Here is a 21,870-nt window from a genome sequence, read left to right on the forward strand (position 1 = left end):
TATGAGTGTTTGTTCATCACTTCCATCATATCTATGTAATCATTTCCTGGCAGTGTGATTAAGTCTAAGCCTATAGACGCCAAACAATGACCTGATCTACTGCTGCAATAAACATTTGAACGCAAGTTGTCTGACAGAACTTCATTTAATCCCCTGCGTGTCTAAGACATTACTCATCTGCCACAACTACAGGAAGACTGGCCTTCGACTCGATGCACCAGAACCACAAACAACAATGCCTTGGTGTTTCCATGCAGTGACATCAATGGCCCCACCACAGCAGCGTTCTAATTCAGTGACCTTAGCTTAATTTATGTTCTTAAATTGGCTTAATTTACCTTCCACATGAGTCTCAGCAGTTTAGGTTTTCACAGGATCGCCACATAGGGATTTAGTTTTCAATGGAAAGATTTAAAATGATGGAACCAACATGCAGACTAGATTAAATACCAAATATGATTCAGTTGAGTTTACAGTCACATGTATTGCATAGAAACTGCTGCTGAAATGGTTCAGCTGTCTAAGGTTACTAACCACATCAGAACACTAATTATTCAACGTGAAAATACAATAAAAGTGTTTACGCCTTACTTAGATGTCAAACATTGAAAATACTACAGCGCAAACTAGTACTTGATAAGAAATATATTACATGTTGACATCTAAAGAAATGTTATCTCTGCTGAAGACTTTGTGATGGTGATAGCATTTGTCTGCACCATAGTGTTTGGAGACAGGACCAAGCTGGAGTTTGATGGTGAGTCTCACGTGATGAATAGTGATCATTACTCCTCAGGTTAAAAGTGTGTGACGTCTCCTGTCCTCTGGCTCTCTGCAGATGAGGTGGACTGGCTGGTGGTTTTCTTGAGTGTGACTTCAGCATTCACCACCCTGCTGAGTGTTCTACTGGCTTTCTCAATATGCATGATGAGGGTTACAGGTAAATGCTACTATCTGTTCCTCATGATCCCAGTGATCATTATATGATATTTAAAAGTCATTCTGTCTTTTCAGATCCCCATGCTCCATCCTCCAAAATAAATGCAAAGGTAAAGATGAGCTGTTGTGTTACTGTTCAAACACTTGTGCACATTATCTGTCATGGCCAACAACATGACTGACTGTTTCTCATGCACAGGATGAGCAGAATGAAGACGACCCCTGCTACATTGCTCACAGGGAGATACAGATGAACAGATCCAGAGGACAGAGGGATGATACCTGGAGTGAATGTGTGTACTTGAGTGTGAGGCAGTAGAGCTGGACACCTTCTGTGTTTGTCTCTGAGTTTAATCACCACATTATGTCTTTACTGACATCAGTCCTGTAAATTTGATTTTTACCTCTTTGTGAAACATGTAGAGCTTCAGTTTGCTATTATCTATAAATAAAACAAGTTTAATTGTATTTGTGTGTGCATGACTCATTTCGAATGTGTCTGTGCATTCAAAGTAGTGCAGGTAACAGTGGACGACGTGCATCCTGCTGAAGCCTGAGCTTTCTCATGAAGCCTGAGCTTTCATTATTCACAGACAACAGCTATCTGTTGGAAACATGGTGACCACAAGTCATAAACAAGCAGTTTTTGTATAATTTACTTGTGGCCAGAAATGTTAACACAACCTCACATTGCTTTAGTAAGGTTTGTGTGACTTACTATCATTGTGTGTACCAACCAATATGTTATGTGCTAAAGGGGCGGGGTCATCTGGTACAGGCTTACACACATTATGACATTAGACTGTATATAAAGTCTGGTCATGAACATATATATGTATATACATTCACTAAATATAACTTCTGAATAACAGAACCTTTGGTGGGATTTATATAGAGAGTCATCAGCTCCCCCACAACAAATCCAGAGGTGACACTTATCTCAATGATCCATTAATGGACTTCCTTTTGTGCAGTGCAGGAAACCAGAAATTATGTTGTTGCACCTATGGGCTTTTTATACTAATACTGTTGTGTCCATAGTAAACCTGCCTGTTTGGAATGGACTGTTTTATTGTCCTGTGTTAACGCCCCAATGCTACTTCAGATGTATTCCTTGTAATTAGTGAGTCCTCCTCAAACACCATCCTACCTGGTTTATCTGTACAAAGATTTTATACTTTCATACTGTTGGGCCTTGGTTCCAGTGTGTGCTCCCCAAGTTGTTTAACCATTTCGTACGTGACATGTGAGGATCTGTATTTAGCCTCCGTGTGGTCAAAAGACCGTCTGCTCTCTTTGACTGAGCGCTTTCAAACAGGAAGTCGCTGCAGTGTCCTCTCTACACCCCAGCAGACTACTTCAAGTGAACAGCAATGGAATGAACAGAAGTTGACAGAAAACTAAATCACCAATGCTCTCATCAAGCAGTGTTGCTGTTACTTTTATGTTAGAATTGTTACCTTCACGAAGGAGGTTATGTTTTCACCCCTGTCTTGGCTGGTTGGCTGCTTGGGAGAAGGACAGGACATGGGCCAAGAAACAACTCATTCAATTGAGGTGCAGATCTGGACAAAAGGGGCTGATCCAGGATGTTTTCATCACTTCTCTTCATTGCCTAAATTGCAGAGTATTAGTACATTTTAGAAATTATTTTGTGATTTTATAGATGACTTCAGACTTTTTGATACCATGTGGTCCCTGTTGAAACGTGAGGTCCACGGCACTAATAATCATTCCACATTGGGTCTGAATTCACCTCTAACTTTCATTAATAATATTTTAATCTCCATCCGATCTTACCTGCTGTTTGTTATTTATTCATGGTAGACTATATATTTTTTTCACAATTCTTTCTAATCTGTAACATTTGTATCCTTATATGTGTGCTCTTATGCTTTCTTTTAAATATTTTCTATTGTTTTCCCTCAATACTTCACTTTTAACTGGTAAATCACCTTGTAACTGTGCTTCGAAAGGTACTGTATGAAAAATTGAATACAATTGTAGTAGTAGTGGTATTATGTAATCTAACTGCTCAAAGAAAAATGATTCATATCAGAGGTGGCAGTGATCATGTGATCAGTGTTGCCCTGCTGGCCAATCAACACAAGTCTTTTCTCTGAAGAGAGGAGAAAGTGTCGGGCTGTTTGTCATTCAACACGACGTGGATTTATATCAGCTGATGTTGGAGACAACTTGACTTTGAAGTGTTTCTATGAGGGGGATGACAAAAACATTTATTGGTACAAACACACACTAGGACAGAAACCTCGAACTATCTCAAAGACGTACAGAATTTTAAAAAATATTTGGTTACCGAATGAATTCATGGACAATCCACGCTTCACTGTGAAAACTATTGGTAATGCGAGTCACCTAAATATCTCAGATCTGCAGCTTTCAGACTCAGCTACTTACTACTGTTTAAGAGAAACAAGATATGTGTATGATTTTACTGAGGGCGTCACTGTCAGTGTGAAAGGTTCAGGGTCTAACATCCAGGCTCTGGTGCATCAGTCTGAGAGCATCCAGCCAGGAGGCTCAGTGACTCTCAGTTGTACAGTTCACACTGGGACCTGTGATGGAGAACACAGTGTTTACTAGTTCAAGAACTCTGAAGAACCTCAGCCAGGACTCATTTACACCCACGGAGACAGGGACCATCAGTGTGAGAGGAAACCAGACACACAGACACACACCTGTGTCTACAACTTGTCAATGGAGAGACTGAACCTTTCTCATGCTGGGATCTACTACTGTGCTGTCGCTGCATGTGGACACATTGTGTTTGGAGACGGGACCAAGCTGGAGTTTGATGGTGAGTTGCTACCAGAGACTGTCTCATTTAATGAATGGTGACAGTTACGTAGGAAGAGACAGGACCAAACAATTGGTAAAATACCGTATAACAACTAAATGAAACAGTAACCCAGTTGGTCCTGTCTGAATGTCCCCACTGACGGTGACCCAATAATCATATTAATGATTATAATTTCATTATAAATGATAATTAATTACGTATTAGTACAACTTTTCTTCTTTATTTTTTCAGCAAGTTAATATTATTATTACTATAATTATTATTATGTCGGTGAGATAATTTTTTATAATAAGATCATTTTAAAAATGGTCTGATTATAATGATTATACGATTATTAGTATTTTTATTACACACTGCTTTGTCCTTCCATTCTGTTAACTGCCCTGTTTTCACTGTTCTTGTCCTCTTTGTTTTGTTCTGTCAATGTCTTGTCTCTTGTCTTGCAAATTAAAATGAACATTTAAAAAAAGAAGAGACAGAATTAGTAGAATTTCTCCTGTTGCAGATGAAGTGAACTGGTTGGTGTATTTCCTGAGTGGAGCTTTTGGATTCACCATCAGCCTTTTGCTGGCTGTGTTACTGTACAAGATAAACAAGAGAAGATGCTGGAGATGTTCAGGTAACCACTCATCTCTAGCTTGTGTTCACTCAATTTGGGTTTTAAGTTTAATAATCATAATAAGTTTCATTTCATAGAACCTTTAGATACAGACGTTAAAGAAATTAAAATATATGATAAATAAATCAATGAATCATAAGTTAAAGTTAAACCAAGTGTTAAAAGTGGATTAGGAGACGCTCAATTAAACACATACAACACACGACTAATTAAGAAGTAAACCCAGGTCAAGAGGTAGAGGCACCTAACAGTTCATATGTGAACACAAGAGTGACTAAGTCTTTGTCTTTGTCTGTGTTTCATAACCAGAGTCTCGTACACAACCATCATCTCACTTGATGCAAAATAAACAACATTTTGTTCCATGGCACCTTTCTAGATAAGGACACCTTAACATAAAGGATAAATAAATCGATGAATCATGAATTAAAGTTAAACCAAGTGTTAAAGGTGGATTAGGAGACAAAACCACCTAAATTCAACAACTACTTCACAAGACTAGTTAAGAGGTAAATCCAGGTTAAGATGTAATTGCACTTAACAGGACATATGTGAACACAAGAGTGACTTTGTCTTTGTCTGTGTTTCATAACCAGAGTCTTGTACACAACCATCATCTCCCTCCAGAACAAAAGCAGAGGTAAATACAATCTTTTTAAGAATGAAATTTTCATTTGACAATAAATACGTTTTTTTTATCAGGAGCCATCTTGATGTACTTATATGTTGTTTCTAGGGCAACCAACATGCAGATGACCTCCATTACGCTGCAGTAAATGTGAACGTGGCCAGCAGATCAAGACGACAGAGGGACAACACAAACGATGAATGTGTGTACTCAAGTGTTAAACTGTAGAATTGTGTTTTTTAGAACAGTCTATGTTGAGATGAGGGATTTCTCAGTCCTTTAGGGTTAGGGTTAGGGTTAGGGTTAGGGTTTAGAGGTGGAGCATGATTCTTACCTGTAATACTTTTTTATATCCTTTTTCTGATTGTAAATGTGTTTTGTGATTAATGATAAAAAACAACTCATGATGTTATTACACTTTTATGGTTAGACAATTTGTGTGTGTGTGTGGGGGGGGGCAATGTTTGGACAGTTGCTGTTGGTCTTTGATGAAATTACACTTTGACGATGACATATGGAAAACAATGATTAAACTTCTTGTAATGAAAGTCCAATGAAGGGTATTACTCATGTAGCAGGGACCTAAATATGTTAACACCCTCACGTTATGGGAACAAAATATGAGTCCAGAAAATGTAAATCATAAAATTTCGAGTGTTTTAAGCTTCGGTTGAGGTCAGGGTAAAGGTTGGAGTCATAGACAAGTCACTGTAACGTCCTCTGCAATCATGGAGACATGTGGCAGAAAACATCCAACACTTCAACATTGCATTTTACAGTTTTAGTAGTAGTCCTCTCCTTTAGTTTTTTCTATTTAATTTAGATACAGGTTCTATAGACAGGAGGGGAAGTATTTGGTTTTGACGGCCCTTTGCATTGTTGGTCCAGATCTTCCCATGTTTTCTGTTTTTGTCGGGCCTCTACACTCTCTCATATTAATATAACATTTCAATGAGGAGAGACTTGGTTTTTACTTTACAATATTTATTTTGTAAACACACAAGATATGAATGTTTACGGTCTGTGGCATTTAGACCCCTGTGAGATGTCAGGGTTAGAAGGGGGCGGAGCAGGACATCGAACAGGAACACCCCCCCGGGGTCTAGACACTGGTGGTGGTTCATCAGTCAAGCGATAGTTTTGGATGGCCCATGTCCGTGAGAATTGTCCTATTGGACTTCGCCAATTGTGACATCCTCTGCCCTTAACCCTCACAAGAGTAAGGAAAAACTACAAAACCTTCTTAAAGGAAAAACGTAGAAACCTCAGGAAGAGCCGCATGCGAGGGATCCCTCTTCCAGGACGGACAGAAGTGCAATGGATGCCACGAGTACTAGGTATATTGTCGGCAGGTTGTTGCCTTTTTAGTCCGCGATCAGCTCCCACCGTGATCGGGTGCCGCCGTAATCACGATCCGCTGACAGTCTTGGGATCCGTCATCAAGGTCCATGATCTCTGCCAGCATGATGTGAGATTAGGCATGTAGTCGGTTGAGGTCGATGAATATCCTACTGGGGACTGGAGGAGATTGGGGTGGAGGAGGGGTTATGCGCGTCGCTGAAGGACGCCTGACTGCGGAAGAGAACAGAAGGGATTTTTAAAGTTTGCCAGGTGCTGAATGATTGGCTGAAAAGCCCGCGCCAGACTTGATTGGGCATTTAGAAACGCCCACGATCAGCTGATCACTTTGCAGGTTAGGTGCTCCGTAGATCAGCTGACCGTGTGCAGCTTAAGTCTTCCTCACTGAACTTGCGCGAGCTTCATTTGTTTAAACTTTGATTTTGTGAATAAATTCCGGTTAAATCTGGCGTGTCGTCCTCTTTGATATGTTGCGGCCACTGGACTGAACCAAATTTTAATTTATGTTGTTGTTTTGGCCGTAACACCATTACATCATTAACATCATTAATGCTCTTAAGTTTCTCTCTCTCACACACACACACACACACACACAAATACACACACGCACACAAACACAGCTTCTCACTCCCTCTGCGTTACACATGTTCACAGAAACACACACACGTATATAGTCGATTGTTGTCTTGTGTTTGTCATAGTCAACTACCAATGGCTTCATTGGTAGATGGTTTGAGTAGATGATACATTTTTCTTTACTTTCATGACTCATCCCTACAATAAGTGCTGGGACAGCAAACTATGAAATTAATTAATTGATATCGGTTTCACTGTTTCCTGGAAGCTTCGTCTATGATCCCATATGGTTTAGCAGTTAGCGTTCCAGGTTTTAGCCTCCACCATATATCCATATCCTACATCAAATGGATGCCAGAAATGACTAACCCTATATCCTTTGAGAGTTTTTAAAGATCTGATTGGCTGTGTGGATTCACTGCTACATGTGAACTGGCTCCAGTGGAGGCCATGCAGGTACAACAGTGGTCAGTGGTGTCAGCAGGTGATCACACAAAAAATGTCCCCTCCTTTGTTTCCTTTTTGTTTCAATGCTGGTCTCCTTTTGCCTGTGTATTATATTTACATATGTGCTTATATTTTGTATAATTGAGTTTTTTAATGGGAATAAGTTACATTGTTTTGCTATATTTGCAAACTCTTGAAATAAAAACTAAAACTGTGCGATGTTTTCCTCGTATTGATCATAACAACTTTTCCATACGCTGATTAAGTCGTGTCAGGGTTTCATGTTTAAGGTTTTGTGGTAGAACTTGGACCCAATAGCACAGCTGCAGACAGAGTTCAGTTCTCAAAAAGGAGTGGTCTTTATTACCTGGCAGGGCTCGGTACACAGGGAGTCAAAATCAGACAAAGGTATCTGAAACGTGAGGCAAAAACCAGGTCAAACAATCCAGGCAAACCTGGTCGAGAAAACATGAGATGAGACAAGTCTTGGTGAGATCACTGGAACGCTGCGTGCAATACCAGACCAACTGGCCCTGGACAAGGGGAAGACACAGACCTTATATACAGACAGACATCAGCTAAACTACACACAGGTGAAACACATTAGGGAGGGGAAGCCAATATGTGAGACACAGGGGGGGGGGGGGGGGCGGGGGACGGGGGCTTGCCTACAGGAAACAGAGACAAGCGTTAGTATTAAAATAAAACAAAGTGAGTTTGAACATGCAACAGGAAATGGTTGTGTGTGTGAGTGTAACCATGACACCATGTTGGCAGGAGGCAGAATAAAGAGTGATTGGGCAAAGCAGGTATATGTGTGAATTAAAAAGATAGAAGTAGACTTACTGTGTAAACATGTGGAGCCAAATCCAGGCCAAAATGTTTGATCTTGAACTTTGAAAAAATAAATTGCTTTTAAAATTTTGTCTGGGTTAAATATTTTTTTGATTAACTATAAACTTGTAACCGTGCTTTGAAAAATGCAATATGAAAAATGTATTGTACTAGTAGTAGTATCATGTACTCTAACTTCTTCAGATGTCTCTCACAATGTAATTCTTTTCAGAGAAAAAATATTCATATCAGAGGAAGCAGTGATCATGTGATCAGTGTTGCCCTGCTGCCCAATCAACACAAGTCTTTACTCTGAAGAGAGGAGAAGGTGTTGGGCTGTTTGTCATTCAACACGTCGATTTCAACATGATGACATCTCAGAAGTTCTTTCTCTACCTGACATGTTTCTTCTTTGGGAAAATGGGTGAGTTGTGTGTTTTTTAAATATTCAGTCAGTCCTGATGATGATTACGATTTCATTTCTGTCACATAACATTAACAGTTATTTTGCTTTTCTCCTTTTTCTCTTTAGTTCAGATGCATCATTTTATCTTGACTGATCAAGACAGTGGATTTGTATCAGCTGATGTTGGAGACAACTTGACTTTGCAGTGTTTCTATGAGGGGGTTGACAATAGAATTTATTGGTACAAACACACACCAAGAAAGAAACCCCGAATTATCTCATTGACGTACAAATATTATAAAGATTTTACCTTATTGAATGAATTCAAGAACAATTCACGCTTCACTCTGGAAACTATTGGTAATGCGAGTCACCTTAATATCTTCAATCTGCAGCTTTCAGACTCAGCAACTTACTACTGTTTAATGGATCAAAGATATGTGTTTGAGTTTATGGAGGGCGTCACTGTCAGTGTGAAAGGTTCAGGGTCTAACATCCAGGCTGTGGTGCATCAGTCTGAGAGCATCCAGCCAGGAGGCTCTGTGACTCTCGGCTGTACAGTTCACACTGGGACCTGTGATGGAGAACACAGTGTTTACTGGTTCAAGAACTCTGAAGAACCTCAGCCAGGACTCATCTACACCCAAGTGGACAGGAACCATCAGTGTGAGAGGAAACCCGACAGAAAAACACACACCTGTTTCTACAACTTGTCAATGGAGAGACTGGACCGTTCTCGTGCTGGGACCTACTACTGTGCTGTCGCTGCATGTGGACACATTGTGTTTGGAGACGGGACCAAGCTGGAGTTTGATGGTGAGTCTTACGTGATGAATAGTGATCATTACTCCTTAAGTTAAAAGTGTGTGACGTCTCCTGTCCTCTGGCTCTCTGCAGATGAGGTGGACTGACTGGTGGTTTTCTTGAGTGTGACCTCAACAATCACCACCCTGCTGAGTGTTCTACTGGCTTTCTCAATATGCATGATGAGGGTTAAAGGTAAATGCTACAATCTGTTCCTCATGATCCCAGTGATCATGATATGACATTAAAAAGTCACTCTGTCTTTTCAGATCCCCATGCTCCATCCTCCAAAATAAATGCAAAGGTAAAGATGAGCTGTTGTGTTACTGTTCAAACACTTGTGCACATTGTCTGTCATGGCCAACAACATGACTGACTGTTTCTCATGCACAGGATGAGCAGAATGAAAACGACCCCTGCTACATTGCTCACAGGGAGATACAGATGAACAGATCCAGAGGACAGAGGGATGATACCTGGAGTGAATGTGTGTACTTGAGTGTGAGGCAGTAGAGCTGGACACCTTCTGTATTTGTCTCTGTGTTTAATCACCACATTATGTCTTTACTGACATCAGAACAGTCCTGCAAAGTAGATGCTTACCTCCGTGTGCAACATGTGAAGCTTCAGCTTGCTATCATCTAAATAAAACAAGTTTAATTTTATTTTGTGTGTGCATGAGTCATTTCTACTGTGTCTCTGCATTCAAAGTAGTGCAGGTAACAGGGGACGACGTGCATCCTGCTGAAGCGTGAGCTTTCTCATGAAGCTGAGCTTTCATTATTCACAGACCACAGCTATCTGTTGGAAACATGGTGACCAAATGTCAGATACAAACAGTTTTTTGTAATTTACTTGTGGCCAGAAGTGTTAACACAACCTTGTGCACCAACCAAAAATGTTACCTGTAATGAGGCGGGGTCATTTGATACTAACTCCACCTTTCTGAAGTGAAGACGTTGGGGGCCTCAGGGAACTCAGAGATGCATATCTCAAAAAAACAATATAGGTGTGCAGTGCTAAAGCAACCACGAAAAAACAAAAAAACAGATCATGCTCAAAAGTCTCCTCTGATCTATAACTTCCTCGAACCGAAAACATAAACGGACGGTGCAGCCTTCAAACTGGCCACTTGTCAGTGTTTGACTTGCTCTGACTCTCTGTGGTGGAGAGTAAGGTGAGAGCACTGTGACTGTGAGCAGGTTTCCGCTGGTGGAAAATGAAGTCCTGTCGCTCTAACACAGGAAGACTGAAGTGTTAAACAAAGAGAGGTCATCTTTACAACAAATGCTGTGTGCAACGAAGGGATGTTTATACGACTGATTTCTATTATATAGTGTGACCCATGACAGGATTTTTTTGTGTCATTGCAACAACATTCATATATCACTTCCTGTTTGGTTATTTGTCCCTTTTTTTTTTTTTTAAGTACAGCGTTTATTTCGGTTGCTGTAATGCTTTATACTGAGCTGAATAACAAAGCTTTTATTTTGAAAAGTTGACTGAATCTTGTGAAATAGCCGACATGTACAGTGTGACAAAATAACCAGGAAAGTAAATAATTCAAACTTATGACTCAATCACACAGGTGACAGTAATACAGCAAATTCAAACTACTATTCACACTGACTGTAAAATTGGAAACACAATCCGCTTGATCATGGATGCGCATCAGCTTCATTGCATCACAAGCGAACAGCTCACTCCAAACACGCACGTTTACAACAGGCACTGCACTAGTGTACGATATGTGCACATGAAAGGCTCAAGAGAATTTTACGTAGGTGGATAATTCAACTTTCTGTCACAAGGTGTAAGAGGCAACAAGAGAAAAGTTCTCAGACCCTCTCGTTTGTTTGTGTCTCTGCGGTTTGAAACAGGATGTCCCCAGATCAGTAGCTTGAGGTTGGTTTGTTCACTGCACCGCGAGGGAGGGTTAACAATCTGTAATCCATTTAAAGGGAAATTTCACCAACTTTAGAAATCTTTACAAATCCATTCTGCGTCATGTGCATGCAGAATGTCTTCTCCACCCTGATGATGTCACCTGGGTTTTCTCATGTTTGGTTTCTCCAGTGGGGTTTGAAGAAGTGATCAGCTCACATTGGTCGCTGTGAAGCAGCGTGGCGTCACGTGGCTGAAACAGAGAACAGGGACGGCCACCTGAGGAGCCTCATGCACGATGAAGCTTGAAGCTTCTACTTGTGATGTGACTTCATGAGGGAAGAAATATGTTTATTAAGTCTGAATTAAACCGTTTGTTTTCTCTTCTCAAGGAGATGTTGCCTTCACCAATCAGTTGTTGTCACAGATGGAAATAAATAATTGAAAAATGTCTTAAACTTCTGTGTTTTTTATTCTTGCTGAACCACTTTGACTTATTGTAATCAATCTGAAATGTTACACTTAAATGTTGTACTTATGAATTGCCACAGCAATTGCATAGACTTATTGAAGGGCCATGAATTATTGGATTTGATAGGTTCAGCATCACCCATCTCCCGTCCCTGATTTATGTATCAGATGATTTTGTTCGCTCAGTAAATCAACATCAGGTGTCGCAATAAATGATAACCCCTGTTTGTTTGTTTTGTAGCTTTTTCTAATTTATTTATTTTTCGTTGCTATGTACACATGTACATGTCTATATTTTTATATTTGTGTAACAAGCAATAACAAGCTTAATCAAAAAGCATGTTTAAAACAAGCATGAAAATAACTTCACAGTTTTATTAAGGAGTGTCAAATGGCAAAAAAACAAATAATGAATCTAACATTTCACATTTTGCCTGTGATATTTTTGAACTGTGATGGAAGCATTAAAGGTTCAGTGTGTAGAATTTAGTGACATCTACTGGTGAAGTCGCATATTGCAGATGGATATCCCTCACCTCACCCTCCCCTTCCAAACATGAAAGAGAACCTGTGGTAGCTTCAATTGTTCTAAAAACTCAAACAGTGTTTAGTTTGTCAACTCAGGGCTACAGTTAAAACATGGCGGCCTCCGGAGAGAGGACCCACTCCTGATAGGATTCAAAGTATTTGATTGTAAGGGCCAATTCTAGGATAAAGAAAAGAAAAATTTGAGCAATTCAGATGAAACACACAAGTGAAAATATCAGTGGGATTATTTTATATTCACTCTCTGCCAATAGACCCCTTTCCCCGAAATCTTACACGCTCAACCTTGTAGTTGAAATCACCTGCTGAAGTCAGAGCTTTAAGGACGAACTGAGCCGTTTGTGAAGTAAACCAAGAGACAAACAGTGAGACACAGCAAAAGAATCCCAGTTCTAGTGATGGAGAGCCAAACCAAGGTTCTCATCTGTGCCGTTTGGTTGTCTGGGACCAGCAGCTCGCTTCCGCTGCCGAACAGTATCTCGCCACAGGAGGCCACAGCGCAGTAGTAGGTCCCGGCATCAGAGGCCCTGAGGTCGGTCCTCTGCAGGTGGTATGAACAGCTGTGTGAGGGAGACCCCGGTACAGAGATGCGTTCAACTAGAGAAAAACAACTAAGATTGGAATACTAGCAATCCGGATGATACTTCCAGCGATAAATCATTAATTATAATATCTAACGACCAATGACATGCAAAGGAATGTAAAAGCCCCCACCAACCTCTGACACTTAAAAAGACCCCCTCTCCAAAATCCAACATGTTGGAGTGCGAGCCCCCGCAGAAGTACGAAGCCGAATCTGAGAGTTGGACGTCAGAGATGTGTAAATGATTCTTCCCTTCCTCCCTCCGCACAGAGAAACGAGGATTCTCCTCCAACCAGTGGAAGACTTTAGACGGCTCATCATGTTTGTTAACACTAGACAGGAGCTCCGGTCTGAATCCTAAGGTTTGTCTGTACCAGGAGAAGTGCGTCAACACCTGACTGTCGTAGGAGCAGCGTAGAGTCACGTTGTCCCCAACGCTGACCGATACAACACCAGTGTCCTGCTCGACTGCAGCCGCCTGGATCACCCCTGACAGGTGAACTGGGTGAAGAGAAGATAAAACATTACCACAGCAGTAGACAAAATTCAGTTTTCAGCCTCACTCAGGATCCAGACACTTACATATAACACAGACCAAGGTAGGCAGGTGCATCGTCTCAAAGCTCTTGGGAAATGAACATTTTGTGCAAAAAGAGCAGACAACAGTGTAAAAATTAGGTTGCAGCTGATTGGCTGTTAAGAAGGTCACTCTGTGTGACACTTTAAACATCCGTCAGGACCCCAGCAGGAAGTGAATCATTCAACTCCACCAAGTTGTGATTTACTTTAATTTGCTCCATTTCAATTTAATAAATGTGAAATATCTCCATAAGATGACTGGACAAACCCCAAAGGTCATGTATAGAATAGTATGTATAGTGTTTATATGTAAATAGTGATATTGCAGGCATGAGGAAAGCTGATAATATATAATAAAATCCTCTGCACCATGCATCAAATACATGATGACAGTCCTGTGTATTGTCAGCCTGTTCCCCGCCTCTTTACACTGAGACCACTTGTCTTTGAAACACAGATCAGTGACGAACATTACAGCAGTGCTGTCGCACCATGCGCACGACAATGAACTTCACCCTCCTGTCAGCAATACTCTGTATACTCAGTAAGTACATCTATTTTTTAATAATGTCTCACCTGCCAACTTTTATGATTTTTAATGGTTTTAATCCATTTTGTTGACTTAGTCTCCTTCATCCACTTTGTTATTAGGCCTCTTTTGCCGTATCTGTCGGACTTAGTGTTTAGACAAAACAGCAGTTAGCCTAAGACAGATAGAGAGACACTCCACAAATTGACTCAAGCTATGTAGGCATCTTGACTTTGAAGTCTTATAATACTCCTTTCTCCCCCGATGCATCAGGTAAAATGATGATTAATATTTTTGACATCATCCGTCTCCAGAAAAAACTTCACCCTGCAAGATTTCCCTTAAAACAGCCTCTCTACCCAAAACGGGAAAATGTCAGAATCTTGTTTGTTTCAGGTTGGATCTCTGTCTCACGTTGTGAATTTCACGTTGTGGAAGTCCAGACCGGTGAAGAGGTCACGCTGCTGTGTACCAACTACGCCAGTTCCCCCTCTCACATATCATGGTTCAGACTGGAGAACGGATCCAACACCAGCCTCATCTCCTCCATGCTCTCTCATGACACAGTTGCATCGTACTTCGATGGGTTTGAAGAAGAAAAGTTCAGCATGAAGTCCAACGTCAGTAGCGTCTTTCTCCAAATCAAACAAGTGGATTTATCTGACTCCGGACTCTATATATGTGGCTATAACTCGGAAAACCGACTCCAGAAAATTTCCAGCAGTTTACAGTGCAACGTATTTAAAGGTTAAAGGTAAGATCGCTGCAGTGTTTTGCCTTTGTTTTGTTATAGGGGAAATAGATTTTATGCTTTAAATAGACATTAAAGACCTGGTCTGAACTAAACTAATACTAAGTTCCTGCAAAAAGAAGCCGAAGCGTCTTGATCGCCCCATAGTGGCTGGCTGCCATATAGGTCGTAAACTTTGATTCCTCCGTGTTAGTGGATGGGACATGGATCAAACTGAAAAGTTAAAATACACATCAAATTATATTTTCCTGTTTGTTTTATACAACGTTAGTAGTTGATAAGAAAATTATTGCATGTTAAGATCTAAAGAAATGTAATCACTGCTGAAGACTTTGTGATGGTGATAGCATTTGTCTGCACCATAGACTGTATAAAAAGATGAACAACATGACAGCACCATGAAAGTTAGGCAAAAGCCCCCTCCATGATAGCAAATTGGATATGGACCAAAATAGGATAGATGGTTTCTGTCATTTGAGGTAGTTGTAATCACACTGATGTATGCTCAAGTGTTTTGTTATTTATTGTCTGATGCTTTAAAGATGAGGTGAAAAGTAAAGTGAAAAAATGTATCTTTCTTGTAGAACAGTCTGATGAACAAGCAAATCTGATCATCGAGATCCTCATGGGTGGTCTGATTATCATCCTTATTATAATCATCTTCGCTCTGGTTCTTAAAATCTGGAAACTTCATACAGGTATTTATGTGTTTTTATTGCAACTTGGCCAATTGAAAGCTCCCTGACTCCTGACAAGATGTATTGTTTCTGTCACTTAGCACATAAAGAGGCACAGGATCCACAAGACAGTAAGGTAATCAAACTTGAACCATAAATTAACATTGATCCAAGTCTTTCAGTCATCAAGTAGTGGTTTCATGTAATGACACACAGAGAGCTCAGGGTGATATAAGTCATTGAATACTTCCATTTACAGAATGTGGGCTCTGACGACCTGAACTACGCAGGACTGAGTTTCCTTCCAAGAGCAGAGCGGAGCAGAAGGCCGGCTAGAGAGAGAGAGCCGGAGCCTAATGTTGTCTACGCCACCACCAAGCACTCAAGAAACCACCGGAACTGAAGCTCAGAGATGAACTGAGGCGTTGTCGTCAGTCTGCTTTTGGGCTTTTGTGCTGCTTGTGGATGGGAGCAGTTGCCATCACTGTGACAAGATGTTGTGAAAAATAATTGTGATATCTATGCCACAATTTAAAATCATACTTAAACTCAACTCTTTATCTTCTCATTGTACATGTGTATCTTGATGCAAAAGTAAAACGGCAAAAGGCTGGAAAAGGTGTTGATGACTGTCCAGAATTTTGTTTTAGTCACAACCTCAGGGGGATGTCCGGAGAATGGGGGCCGGACTTCCTGCAGTGTTTGCCTTTCATACATGAACAAAGCAGGAGATTTTCTGCTCATATTGTTTATCAAGCAGTATTGTTGTAATCATGATCCACCACCACTATCTAATATCAGGGTCCCCCTTTACGATCACTATCCATCACCAAGATCAGATGCCACTGTGGTGTATTTTAGCTAGATAACTCTTTTGAACATGGTCATAAACCACGATGACATGTTACCATCTTCAGTGTTGATTCTCAAACTCTTACACTCGTTAAACACTTTCCCAGAGGGTATGGAATGTATGCGTTAACTCTCTCCCCCAGAGAATACTTTCGACCTGTACAATGAAGACGCCTTACACTACAAGATACTAAACATGTCCTTATTTAGGCTGAAGACCCTGTTGTGTGATGTAATGTTATCTCTAGGTTTGGGGTCCCACCTCCAACCTATAAAACTTCTTGCTCTGCAGGGAGACTTCAGACTTCACCATTTGGCTGTGTGGTTTCTCCGAGTCTCTAGAGCTCGTCCTGACCTGTACTACTTTGTTTAATAAACATCATTTTACTTGTAAGTACTGGGTCCGCGGTCCTTCCCTTCATCATCAACTTCTACAACAACACGGCGACCTCTCGGCCGACCAGAATATACGTCACCACCATGATACACATCTTCAATTAAATTGAAATCTGTTACCACCATCACCCAGGTGGAAGTCTGCAGTCTGGTGGAACGTCACTTGTTTGACAGGAAGTGACAGGGTGGTCAAGGGTTTGGGCCAAAGGTTGACTCTGACTAATTCACTGCTACAGAGTCGTTTCAGAAATACAACAGCTGCTGTGTCACTATTGCTGCCATTTGCTTCAGCCCCTCCGACACCCCAGCACCCACCTGTAGGTTATGATTGTTTGTTCATCACTTCCATCATATCTAGGTAATCATATCTGGGGGAGTGATTAAGTCGGAGCCTTTAGTCCTCAAACAATGACCTGTTCTACTGCTTCAATAAACATTTGCACGCAAGTTGTCTGACAGAACTTCATTTAATCCCCTGCGTGTCTAAGACATTACTCATCTGCCACAACTACAGGAAGACTGGTGTTGGGACATGGTTTTTGTGCAAAAAGGCAGGTCTCTCTTTCAGGCCTGTATTCAAAGTAAAAACCTGAAAGCACATGTCCTTTGTCCTGACAAGCCGCATGGGCTGGAGAATACTCAATCTCCCAGAGTGCAATGTGTTCTCTTTGTCCTGAGAAGGTCAAATAACTCCGTCTCCCAGGAGGCAACATGTCCCCTTTGTTTCAGCATCTTCGCACATAGGTGCGAATTTCTACCAGGATCAGCTGCCAATTGGTCAAATCTGGCCACATGACCTGGAGGCCACTGGGCCTATATAATAGCAGGCCTCCCCCAAAGTCCTTCTCTTTCTCCAACCCCTCGGAGGGCCGAAGGCTGCTCCAGCAGCGCTCTTCTACACCGACCACCACTGAGGACAGCAGGCCGCTGGCCTTTCCTCCTGCATCGGCGAGTGGAGGAACCGGATTCCTCCAGCTCAAATATTCTCTTTCCAACAACTGGAGGTCAAAGGTCGAGCTTCCAGGTCATCTTCTCAAGAAAACCTCCACGCATCTCAAGCTTCTTCTAAACTCCTTGCAGCGACTCGATGTCCTGCAGGTAAGAACTACGGCTTCAATAAGCAACTGAACTGCACAGCTCAACAGAACCGCGGAAGCAGAGACCACACGAACCAGAGACTTCAAAAGCCAGAACTGCTACCCGAACTGCACAGCAACTTTCTCCCTGTCCTTGGACTGGTAACATAATCTGGGCTTAATAATTTTACTAGGCTAAGCAAGACTGTTTATTTGATTCTGTGTGGTGTTTATAAGTTTGATATATGTGGTGATATTGTATTACAAGTTAAATCAAGGTTAACGAAGTCGGGCTCAACACAGACCCTGCCATTTTCTGATTAGCATTCTCACAGACCCCGCATATCTCTTCACCTACTTAGCTACGTCCCCCGACCAGAAGGAGGGGGGGGGCCTGCTAGCTTAGAGATCTTAAAAGATCACAGGAAGGTGTGACTCTCTTTGTTTGCCACCAGAGAGACCCTCACACACACACACACACACACACACCCACACACACATCTTTATTAGTTAGTATATTGTTTAGTAATTGGTGTTTTATACTTATTATGTTTATAATAAATGCTTTCTTTTAACCTTGTCCTGTCATTAATGTTGCATAAGTGAAGTTTGCCAACCTCTACACTGTCAAGAACTCTATAAACCTTAACTGTTCATTATATAGTCTTTAATAGTAAATATTAAGATTTCTAATTGAACTAGATCTAAATGAGACTGATCTTAATCAATAAATTGGCTATCTTTTCCCTTCTATGAAGGGTGGTGCCCCGCGAGAACTTAGTCAAACTAAAGTTATGATTTAATATTAATATTTTATATATTAATGTTTTATTTTTCTATTTTTGATAACCAAATTTATTGAACGCCTAAAGGCACACTAGCTTATGGTATCATTCCTAACCATTATTGCACAACATTAATGGTGCCCCGTGTGAGGCAGAGTGCAGTTGGCAAAACTTCATGACTATGCAATATTAATGTGTTTTTCAGCTTTGACCAACGCCAGAAATAACTGAATTTGGAATTTCCAGTCAAGCTAAAGGTTTGAATTCAATTCCACTAGTCTGCCACCAGAGTAGACATTCAACCGTATTTACAAACAAGTGCATTGTGGTCAAAATTTAATTTACACATAAATTAAATGTTTATTAATAATTAATTATTAATAACTACCATTTTAAGTCCCCATAGTGTTACACTAAAAGATTGCCTATTGCTAATAATTCTAGTTGAATGTTTTTTGTTGAAATTTTAACTGGTCAAGCTGCGAAATTTCCTGTAACTGTTAAATGCTTTTGAATTAAGACATATCGATCCACCGGCCATATGTAACAGAGCTTGTACCTAGCTGCTACTGCCTAGCATATCAGCCCAAGTTGGATAAAGAGAACCTGAGAAAGAGCCACAGTGTGCTTTCAGCCCTGTGAATTTATAGAATCCCTAACTGTTACTGCCTTGCATATCAGTTAGTGCTATTAAAAGTTTGGTGAACTGTTTAACCCACCATAGTTTTGGTTAGGCTAGTGTAAGATAGAATCCACACTACAAGGTGTCTGCCATCGCGACACAAAAGCCAACCACAAGGCTTTTGATTTATAAACTTAAATCTAATCCTTAAATTTCAGATTCAACAATGGAGAACCCCTGTGTTGAACAATTTGTTTTTTCCCTAGCACAGAGCCTGACCCCTGGCTATCCTGAATTCATCAGCAAGCTGAACTTCAATGATTGCAATAAAGAAATAGATTCACTTCTTAATGAAAGGTGTGATGCACAAACAGCATCAAAGGGCCCATTGTTGAGATGCATGATTCTAAATTTCCACAGGCAAATCAACCTTGCCTGTCAGAGCAAAGCAGCCATGGAACAGGAGGTAAATTCCCTGAGAGCACAAAATGCTTTTCTCCTCCAGGAGGTCCAGACTGCTAGTAAGAAAACTCTGCACTATTTGGAAGACCTGCACTCAGCAGAGTCAGATCTAATTTCACACAAGGAGGAATTGTTAAAACTTAGATTAGAAGGCGCGGCCTCACATCAGTTTTTGAACCAAAGTGATTCTGGTTATTCCGATTCAAACTCCTCCGATAGTGTACGGTTAACTCCCTCTTCACTCCCAAGATGGGACAAAATCCCATCTGACCCGAAGTCTTTGGGAATTAAGTCACCTTCTGATCCTCCACTGACAGGAGGAGGTAACAGCTTCCTAACTTCCCATCTCACTGACTCTGACACTGACATTGATGACACATGTAGTTTATCTTCAAGAACACATTGTGCCTCATACACTTCTCATCCACTGATGCATGACACATTTTTCCATGCACAACTCTTGAAAGGGGGGACTTCAACATTCCAAAATGTTTTAGCACCTCCCCCTCAACCAGAGAGACCTGTAGCAGGTGATGCACGCAGCCGGACCCCACAGTGTCCGCGCTTTGAGTTGCTTGAGTTTCTAGCTAAAGATATTGAACAATTTGATCCAGACAACTGTGATAACAACATTGATAATTACTTTAGGGAACTAGATCTCAGCTTAAGCGATGTGCCAAATGCAACAGAAAGAGAGAAGGTTAGACTTGTGTTAAAAACCAGCTCTACAGCTGTTCACAAGTTTATTCAGTCACTTCCTTCCAGCGTCGCATGTAACTACACAGAGCTCTGTCGAGCACTAGTCGAAGAATTCTCTTCTACTCCTGATGTGATAACAGCCATTGTTACAGCCTCCCAAATTAAACACTCACGTCGTGAAAATCCCAAGGATTATTTCAAACGCTTGAGGCATGTTTATTTTCAGGGAAAGAACACACCAGGACTAGAAGAAGATCCCACCTTCAAGACCATTTTCTTACGTAACTTACATCCATGTATACGCACACACGTTGTACTGATGACACAGGAAGGAAAACCTTCAATGCAGCAGATCAGGAAGATGTCACAGGTGGCTTGGGAAACTGTTGTCACTGTCAAGGCAGCAGTTGGTGCAACCGAGCCTGTCAGAACAAACATCAAGGTGTCAAATTTGTCTGCAGCCTCAAAGCGCCCCCCTCAAAACAAAAGAAGGGGGGGTGACAGCAGGCAGCATGGGGACACAGAGTGCAGGCGCTCTGTTCACCACCTTCCCAGAGATCGGCATTCCCACAGTAGAAGCTGCAGGAAGCCGTACTCTGACATTCTGGCCCAGACAAAATTACCACTACTCAGAAGATGACGACAGCATCTCTGAGTACAGCTCAAAATATGGTTATGACCGAGCACAAAGTGACAGCGCCTCTAAAGTCAACTTAGAGTCTGGCTCCGCAGAGCGTTACAGCCCTGAGCCACGACACAGGCGATCCAGAGCTCGACCCTCACGGTCATAACCATCACAGTTAAACACTGTACTGACAGTCAGTATTAAGTTTAATGCAGTTAAAATAGGAAAACTGTTTTGTTAGCAACAGCAGCAAACTCAAAACCTTAATTCTGATTAAAACTTACATACCACTGCCAACTTTGTAAATATGTTTGGATCGACTACTTTCATTCCTCAATAAATGTAGTCCATACCACATAGGTTATTACATTAGCATATTATTACAGAAACAATGATACAGTCATTTGAATTTTGAGATTTTGAAAATTATGACATCCTTCTGCAGGAAAATTGTTCAATCTAACAGATACGACTGAGTACTACATTGAGTAAGATCCCATGAGTGAACAAAACTCTTGGACATTTCAAAAATGACCTTATCATTGTACGCGTATCTCTCTACATCTTATCTTACAATTTACAAATGTCACATTTTCTGTTTTCTCCTTAAACCTAGTGAAGAGCACAGGTTATTCATTTTGTACTGTTACTGTAACTCTGAATGATTTGTCTAATTTGAATCTTGCTTAGCTAACTAGATAGTGTATACAAATGCCCAGATGTTACAGTCCAAATGAGCTGACAATTGACTTTTCCAGCTTTGCACTAAACATGTTCAAGTACGCCCTCAGGAACACACGTCAGGTGCGATCCTGACGCCGCAAGGGGGATGTTGGGACATGGTTTTTGTGCAAAAAGGCAGGTCTCTCTTTCAGGCCTGTATTCGAAGTAAAAACCTGA

At 41.0% G+C, this 21,870-nt stretch overlaps 2 pseudogenes; both read left to right on the forward strand.

Annotated features, from left to right (window-relative positions):
• The first annotated feature begins 696 nt into the window (after nt 1–696).
• LOC133028834 (uncharacterized) lies at nt 697–5,235 on the forward strand (annotated as a pseudogene).
• Nucleotides 5,236–8,589: 3,354 nt separating this feature from the next.
• LOC133028836 (uncharacterized) lies at nt 8,590–15,856 on the forward strand (annotated as a pseudogene).
• The last annotated feature ends 6,014 nt before the right edge of the window (nt 15,857–21,870 follow it).

This window comes from Limanda limanda, chromosome 22, assembly GCF_963576545.1.
Source record: "Limanda limanda chromosome 22, fLimLim1.1, whole genome shotgun sequence".
In the NCBI taxonomy this organism is placed as follows: Eukaryota; Metazoa; Chordata; class Actinopteri; order Pleuronectiformes; family Pleuronectidae; genus Limanda; species Limanda limanda.